This window comes from Setaria viridis, chromosome 1 (genome assembly GCF_005286985.2).
Source record: "Setaria viridis chromosome 1, Setaria_viridis_v4.0, whole genome shotgun sequence".
Taxonomy (NCBI): Eukaryota; Viridiplantae; Streptophyta; class Magnoliopsida; order Poales; family Poaceae; genus Setaria; species Setaria viridis.
Window position 1 is genome coordinate 17,756,115 of NC_048263.2, and position 9,231 is coordinate 17,765,345.

Here is a 9,231-nt window from a genome sequence, read left to right on the forward strand (position 1 = left end):
AGGTTGTCTATTTGAGCGACGAGGCGTGACTCATAGTCGCCGGCGAGGAGGGATGGTCTCATTCCTGGCCAATGAACGAATCTGCCTTGCAATGTTCAAGTTATTACCAGACCTTGGGCTGGTCCTGACAGCGAGATCTCTGGGACATAGTCCAAGTCGGAGTCGTCATCTTCATCTTTCCCGTGTTCGAGTTGAGTTCGAGTGAGGAGACCTTGGTAGACTTCGACTGCATTGCGGAGTCCATATGGGAACCATTTTGGAGTCGAAGTCGATTTGTAAAGTGACTGGGACCGACTAGTTCGAACTGGGGTCGATTCCGACGCGTAGTCGAACTCGGGGTTGTTGATTTTGAAATTTTGGTTTTTCCTGGCCGAATCCTCTATTTTTGGCTGAGAAAAGCTTTTGTTGAGAGATTTCTTCTCCTGGATGTTGATGATTTGACACTGAAATAATCTAGCGTTGCCGGCGATACAAAGCCAGGATCCGTAAACGAAAGTTGCTGCTGCCTCGAAGGTGAAAACAGGCTTGATGACAACAGGTGCCATCGAGCTTGCGTAGAGAAACTCGACGAGCTCCCCTACCTGGCGCGCCAGCTGTCGGTGTTTTAGACCGACAACCCGCCTAGGGGGTACCCTAGGTTGTCTTTTGTGCGGTAAGGACAGTCGAGAATCAAGGAGTCAATGGTGACGCAAGGAATACGATTTACACAAGGTCGGGCCGCTAGATCGCGTAACACCCTACGTCCTGTGAGTTGGTTGTATTGATCTTAGATGAACTGGAGTTGTAGGGGGTCCCTGCCCGCCCTTATATACTCGGGAGGGCAGGGTTAAAAGTTTGAATCCTAGTCGGGTACGATTACAGAGTTCTACTCGGTGTAAACCGAGTAGTTTCCATATGCAAACTTAACTAGTCCGAGTGGGATACGCCTCTTACTGCGTAGCCCCCTTGTCTTGATCATGTCTGAGTACGCCTCTTAGTGGGTCGTTCAGGGCCTACTCGTGGGTCGGGGGTGCATGCCCAACAGTGGCCCAGCGAACGAGACCCCGTGGGCAGATTCGGCACGGCGGTAAGAGCTCGTTTGCTAATGCCAGATCCGCCCCGACCGTCTCTAGCTAGCCCTTGGTCCGTCCCGAAGCACCACTAGGTGGCTGCGTCATGGCGATTGGTGGACAGCGGGAGTTCCTTCCGTACCATAGCACGAGGATGAGAATGCGGCAGCCCCGGTGCCCGGCAGCCAATCTCACCCCTGTAGGTTTTCCCCTCAACTTTGGATGGCCCCACGGCGCAAGCTGCCCCTCCATCCCCACATGCAGAGTATACTTTGCTACTTTACTCATATTAGCACCCTCCTGTGCCAAATTCTGCTCAAATCTCTATGTAAATGTGGACGATTGTGCAGGGTATTAGCTCACTACAGGTGTCCGGATGTTTAATTTCATCATTGCTTGATGCTAGTTCCTTTAAAACCGTAAATTGTTGCAGTCGCTTTTCCCAGTTGTTTGCACAATAACTTATTTTGATTGCCTATAATTTGCAGGATATACATGGATAAGGGTATGACGATGCTTGACGCCGAGGCAGGATTTGTGAGAAAGCTTTTGTGCTTTCACATGCTGTTATTTATGAATAGACTACTTGATTATAAATACTTTAGGTTTTTGCACGCATATAAATCATCATTTGCTAGTCCGGAAACAATTGGATGTACAATTTAAGTTTTTGTGTCCACACATAACACTATTTGCAATCAGGCTACTTTAAATGGTAATATATCTATCTATGTTGTAACTGATATTACAGATTATGGTTCCTGATTGTAACAATTTAAATGGTTTTGTTAGGACACCTTGCAGGTGAGATGGCATCTAGTAATCTCTGTTTCTTTTTTTGTTTGGATTGTACTACTGTTAATACTGAGTCTCTCTAGACAGTGTCAACTTGATTGCATTCATGGAATGATGATGGCTAGATTAACATTGCTTATGGTTTATAAGAATAAATTAAATAAGTGATGTAGAATGAATAACACAGACCGGTAACTAACATTGCTTAAGGCTTGGAATAATAAATTAAATAAGCGATGCACAAAGAAAAACATAGAGTGGTAATATGCTGGGAGAAATCGGTATAGTTGTTTTGGTGCCTGGACCTGAAGCTTTAGCTTGAAATGTTTTTTTCCCTATCTGCTGATAGCACCAGCTCATATGCCATATTTTGTACATTTATTTGGACTCCTTGTTACTGAATTGGGTGTCTCATCACCTGCCAAATATTTTCCTGCAAAGTGTGTTTTGATCTGAACTATAGCATCTGTCTATATCTCCAAGATCACACCATTGTAAACAGGTAAAAACAATCTTGACCTTCATCCACATTGTGGAAAAGGCTGTGAAAATGTATAACTGCTCAATATGCTACCCTTGGTGTTTGCAAGATAAGATTTTTTGCATTCACAAAGGTAATTCTTCATGACTAGAAAACTAGGTGCCACATTGCATAAATTTGTAACTAAAGTGAACTGATTGATGATGCATAATTAGGAGCTGTGTAGAAGAACTAGGCTTCCAGCAGCAGTAGTGGACTAGTCTAGTGGACTGCTGAGGTAAGTTCTTGTGTCCATCAGGGACAATGGTGAGATCACATTCCCCTTCCCCTGTTCCTCTGTCACAGCTCGATCTGACATTGGACTGCATATGTATGCTTGGTTCAGTGTAGAATTAGTTTGGTCAGAATCACTCTACAAAGCTTTGTTTGGTTCATGGTTGCTGTTGCCATAGACTTTTAGCTCTAAGTGCTTTTCCCTTTGAATTTTTCCTAATTGCACCGGTGCAGCTGAGCATATAACAAACCAACGTCAGGATTTGCATTGGCATAACTACAATTATCAAGTGCAACAGTAATGGCCAGCGCTATACATGCTGAAAAAGGTTCCCGCTAGTTATGTGCACCAACCTGTCAAATAGTAATAGATGAGATATGTTCTTGGTTAAATTTACTTATGTGCTTTCTTTACTTTGTATGCTAGACTATGTTCTTGAAGGAAGTAAAGGCACACCCTTTGAAGGTAGAGATCATGCAATACTGTACAACATGACAACCCCTAGCGGCAGGTTTGCGCCACACAAAAGAATATGCTTGTCAATGAGTGAATGTAAGTTCTGAACTGTTTCTGGATTATAGTTGCTTTTGCATCACATTAGGTATGAAATAATGCTCATTATTACTATGCTTTGCAGTTCATCCTGAGTCTTGGAATCCAATGTGGTCTGTAGTAAGGTACGCACATACTGATAACTAGCTTTTTAGCAAGGAACCCAGAGCATGCTTTTTATGTTTCAGCTACTGTACAGTGTACAAACTCTTTAATTACTGCTATTCAAATGCGCTCTGTGGTAGTCTGTAATTATTTCAACTTCTTTTTGCCATGAGATAGGGGAACTTGAAATGGTAAATTGAGGTTTAGTTCTGCTGTCCCATATCACTTTTCACTATGAGTCATCTATGTTTTTCAATTCAAACTGTTTGCATTTTCTTTCACTCATGTTATTGGATATTGTCTATGTGTGGTCAGCCTTTGTCACTTGTTACTATATATGTAATGAGAATATATTATTCCCGTGCAAGAAATTTCAAATTTTAGTTATTCTGTAGAAGTTTGACTTGGCTAATTGGATTCCGGTTTGGCTCTTTGTGAAAATTGGTTAATGATCTGAGTGCTTTTATTGTGGAACTTTTCCAGGTTAAGTGCATGTACGGAAATTTGAACGCATAAACAACATCATTTTTGTACATTCAAACTCCACTCATGATTTTTCTGACCAAAATTCAAATGCAGGCTAACAAAGATGGGGGACAAATTGTAGAGGTTGCTGCTACAACAAACATGGGTCAAGAAAATATAACTACAGAAAGTGAAGAAATATCACATCAGCAGGTAGTTTGAGAACTGAAGAGTGTTTAATGTTGTCATGTGATAGTCCTTAGTATGGGGCCTAATTTTCCCTCCATCTATTGATTTGCAGCAAAACCAAGATAGCAGCCCGCACAAACACAACTCGTAGCTACCACAACGGCAGGTACAAGTACTGGTCGGAGCAAGATAGAGTTTGAGTGGAGTGCACAAGTGATGGGATGGTCAATGTCAAGCCAACCTTTTCTATAGTGCTAGACATAGCTTATTACATTTGTATATGTTCAAACAAGCTAGTGTGAGTTGGATACCTTATGTGTTTCAGTTGTGTGTGTTATTGACTAAGTTTGACATTGGATGGTTTCATTAATGAATTATACGAACAAAGCATATTTTGGATTAAATGGATGTCTAAATGTTTCTTTCATCATATATTGTTCGGCATGCAATTATTGTTTGAAGCAAACAAGGTGTTGCAATATGGACTATCAACATAATAATTTGGCGTTGCAATATATGATATAGCAACAAACATTTATCATGGTAATAGATGGCTGCACCTATAGCAACCACAATGTTTAGTGTGGCAATAGAGAGTTCCACCTATAGCAACCACATAGATAGCGTGGCAATAGAGAGGCTAACTGTATCAACCAAATATTTATCGTGGCAATAGAGGGTTCCACCTATAGCAACCACAGGGATAGTGTGGCAATAGAGGGTCCATCTATTGAAATGCTATTGATGTGTGGCAATAAGGTCTATTGCAACACTCATTGTTGTTGCTAGTGCACCTATTGCCACTCTTTGGGTATGTGGCAACAGGTATTTCTGGCAACACTGGGTGTGCTATTACGATGGTTCATTATACTATGGCTTGGAACACTACATGGTGTTGCAACAACACTCCATTGTGTTGCAATAGGGAAAAACCTATTGCAACACCAAAATGAGTCATGGTGCAAACTTTAGACCACGGTTACTATGGCAACGCCTGCCAACGAAATTTTTGTGTTGCAATTTTATCTATTGCAACTATTTTTAGTATATTGCCACACTTTTAGGCTGTTGCATCAGGGGTAAAACCTTGTAGCGTTTGCTGATACTTCCGATAGTTGCGAAGTTCCAGTGGTGTGTTGGAAGTTCCAATAGGTACTTGACAGCTTCCAAAAAATTGATTTTGAGATAGATAAATATTGAGATTTTGAGATTTATGGCTTATGGACATATACGACAACTTGACACTTAGTGATCAGGCAACAAGCAACATTACATAACAATGATCACTTGAGTCAAGTTTTGATCCAAAGATCAAAATCCAAGTTTTGAAAGAAACTCAACATAAAGAAATCCATTTTTCCTATCTAGTCAACAATCAAGTATATGCAATAAGTCAAGGCAAGTTACGAGAATCCAAGATATTTATGTCATTCCTCAAAGTACAAAACCTTTGCTCATCTAGAGACTTGGTGAAGTTATTTGCATGTTGCCTTTCGGTGCTCACATGACGTAAAGCAATATCTTCCTTAGCCTCATGATCCCTTACGATATGATGTCTTATATCTATGTACTTTGTTCGGGAGTGTTGCACTGGATTGTTAACTAGTTTTATAGCACTCTCATTGTCACACAAGAGTGGGATCTTGCTAAACTCATAACCAAAGTCACTCAACGTTTGCTTCATCCACAAGAGTTGGGCACAGCAAGCATCGACTGCCACATATTCTCTTCGGTGGTGGATAAAGCAACCAAATTTTGCTTCTTAGAGCTCCAAGATACCAAGGATCTACCAAGGAATTGGCAAGTTCCCGTTGTACTATTTTGGTCTACTTTGCAACTGGGATAATCCGAATCAGAATAGCCAAGTAGATCAAAAGTGGAGCCATTGGGATATCATAAGCCAAGGTTAGGAGTGTATACTAAATATCATAAAAATCTCTTAACAACCATCAAATGACATTCCTTAGGATTGGCTTGAAATCTTGCATAGATGCACACACTAAGCATAATATCCAGCCTAGATGCAAAAACATAAAGTAGAGAGCCAATCATGGAGCGATATACCTTTTGATCAACCAACTTTCCTTCTTCATTGAGATCGAGATCTTGATGGGCTTAGCATCGACCATGTCAAACTTTTTGAGCATATCCTTTACGTACTTGGTTTGACATACGAAAGTCCCTTCCTTCATTTGCTTGACTTGAAATCCAAGAAAGAACTTCAATTCACCCATCATGGACATTTCAAACCTTTTGGTCATGATCCTACTAAATTCCTCACAAAACTTTTGCTTAGTAGAACTAAATATAATGTCATCAACATATATTTGTCAAACAAAGATATCCTTATCAACTTTATGAGTAAAAAGAGTAGAATCGACTTTGCCCACTATAAAATTGTTCTTGAGTAGAAAATTTTTAAGGCATTCAGATCATGCTCTAGGAGCTTGCTTAAGCCCATAGAGGGCCTTTTGGAGCTTGTACACATGGTTGAGAAATTTAGGATCTTCAAAGCCTGGCAGTTGTTCCACATACACCAACTCGGATAGAGGGCCATTCAAGAATGCACTTTTCACATCCATTTGATAAAGCTTGAGGTGAGTATCATAGTCTAATAAAGTACGAATTGACTCAAGCCTAGCTACGGGTGCATAGGTCTCACTGGAATCCAAACCTTCAATTTGAGTCAAACCTTGTGCAACTAACCTTGCCTTGTTTCTTTTGACTACACCATGTTCATCTTTTTTGTTCCGGAAAACTCATTTGGTGCCAATCACATTTTGCTTGGATCTTTCAACCAACTCCCATACCTCATTTCTTGTGAAGTTGTTTAATTCTTCTTGCATGAAAATCACCCAATCCGGATCATCAAGTGCTTCATCTAGCTTGAGAGGTTCCAAAGAAGAAACAAACAAGTAACACCCGCAAAAGGTTGCTAAACATGAACAAGTAGTTACCCCTCTTTGGATATTTCCAATGATGTTGTCAACGGGATGATCCCATTGAATGCTTTGATGAACTCTTGGATGCGGCACTTGTGATTGACGTTGAATTGGTCTATCATCATAATCTTCAAAGTAGAGTATTCTTCGGCTGTTAACTGGTCTTGCAATGACACACGTCTAGACCCAATTTTTAACTCCTAAGGTAGAACTACTTCATGTCCATAAACCAACCGATAAGGGGATACTTTTGTGGCTCCGTGAGAAGCCATCCAATATGCCCATAAGGATTTGTTCAACGTAGTGTGCCAGTGCCTTGGCTGCTCTTCGATCTTCCTCTTAATTAATTTAATGATCCCCTTGTTATATGATTCAGCTTGGCCATTCGCCTGGGCATAATATGGAGAAGAATTCAACAATTTGATTCCCATACTAGTAGCAAATTCTTTGAACTCTCCTGAAGTGAACATTGTCCCTTGATTGGTCGTGATAGTTTGAGGAATACCAAATCGATAGATGATGTGTTCTTTGACAAAATCAACCATGCTTGCCGATGTCGCATTCTTTAAGGGAATTGCTTTGACCCACTTGGTAAAATAATCTGTTGCTACCAATATGAACTTATGACCCTTACTTGAAGCTGGATAAATCTAGCCGATCAAATCAATACCCCAACCCCTAAATGGCCACGGCTTTATTATAGGGTTCATAGCCGATGCCGGGGCTCTTTGCACGTTTCCAAACTTCTGACAATCTTGACAACCCTTATAGTATTTAAAGCAATCTTCAAGTATCGTCGGCCAATAATACCCATTGTTTCTAATCATCCATTTCATCTTGAAAGCCGATTGATGAGCTCTGCAAACCCCTTCATGGATTTCACCCATCAGATTCTTGGCTTCTTCGACTCCAAGGCATTTAAGCAAGACTCCATCAACCGTCTGATAATAAAAGGTTATCCTCAAGCAATACATATTTCAAAGCCTGAAATCGAACTCGCCTATCGACTTTCTTGGAAGGATCCTTTAAGTAATCTGCTATCTCTTTCCTCCTATCATAAGCAATCAACTATAAGGCCATAGCACCACAAATCAGCCGATAACCAAAAGCATGCTGAGCAAGTTTGATAGCATCCTCATTATAATCTCTGGGAATATGCTCAATAATCACACTTTTGAACTCTTTAAGTAACTGAAGGCACTGCTCATAGTAAATTCTCAAAATATCATCTCTGCATTCACATCCTCCAGTCAGCTGGTTGATAATAAGCATAGAGTCCCCAAATATCTCAACGGCATCAGCTTTGATTTCTCTCCGCAATTGGATCCCCTTCAAAACGGCTCGATACTCAGCCTGGTTGTTGGTAGCAGAAGCCTCAATTGGTAGCAAGAACTTGTAGTTTGGCCCCTGAGGTGATATCAGGATTATGCCAATTCCTGATCTAGTCCCACACGAAGATCCATCAAAGAATAAAGTCCATGGGGCTACTTGAACAATAGCAACCTCTAGCCCACAATGCTGAGCAACGAAATCGGCCATGACTTGCCCTTTGACATCTTTAGTCAATTCATACTTTAGATCAAACTCCAACATAGCCAGAATCCACTTCCCAATCGTTCCATTTAAAATCGGCAATAACAACATGTATTTGACCACATCATATTTGCATACCACAAAGCACTCGGCAGATAATAAATAGTGTCTAAGCTTAGTGCAGGAGAAATATAAGCACACACACAATTTCTTGACTGGAGAATACCTGGTCTCTACATCCAAGAGCCTTCTTCTCACATAATAAATTAGTCGTTCCTCCCCTTCAAATTCTTGGACAAGAGCCGACCCAATAGCACACTCATCAGCTGATAGGTACAACCTGAATGGCTTGTTAGTTTGTGGAGGAACCAACACTGGAGGTGACACCAGATATTGTTTGATATCATCCAACGCCTTTTGCTGCTCTGCCCCCCAAACAAACTCTTGATCGACTTTTAGTTTAAGCAACAGGCTGAAAGATTGAATGCTTCTAGACAGGTTTGATATGAATCTTCGGATGAAATTGATCTTGCCGATCAACGACTGCAACTCAGTCTAATTTTGCGGAGCCACAACCTAGTTAATAGCACCAATGATCTTCTGATTAAATTCAATGCCACATTCATGGACCATGAATCCCAAGAACTGCCCAGCCGACATGCCAAAAGCACATTTCTTCGGGTTCATTTTCAACCCATGTTTCCTTGTGCATTCCAGGACTTTACGCAAATCGGCTAAGTGCTCCCGATACCCTTTCAATTTGACTACGACATCATCGATATAAATCTCCACTAGGATGCCAATAAGTTTATGGAAGATGTAATTCATAGCCCGTTGATATGTATG

General features: G+C 40.9%; 1 long non-coding RNA gene across 4 annotated transcripts; it reads left to right on the plus strand.

The window, feature by feature from the left end:
- The first annotated feature begins 1,075 nt into the window (after positions 1 to 1,075).
- Positions 1,076 to 4,314, plus strand: LOC117849454 (uncharacterized). 4 transcript variants are annotated; one of them, XR_011897886.1, is made up of 7 exons: positions 1,076 to 1,314; positions 1,538 to 2,458; positions 2,541 to 2,927; positions 3,026 to 3,151; positions 3,237 to 3,276; positions 3,836 to 3,934; positions 4,023 to 4,314. It is a non-coding gene; the product is annotated as an uncharacterized lncRNA (long non-coding RNA). The 4 variants fall into 4 exon arrangements; XR_011897887.1 differs by having other exon boundaries at positions 1,076 to 1,417; positions 1,538 to 2,927; XR_011897888.1 differs by having other exon boundaries at positions 1,076 to 1,248; positions 1,538 to 2,927.
- Positions 4,315 to 9,231: the final 4,917 nt, after the last annotated feature.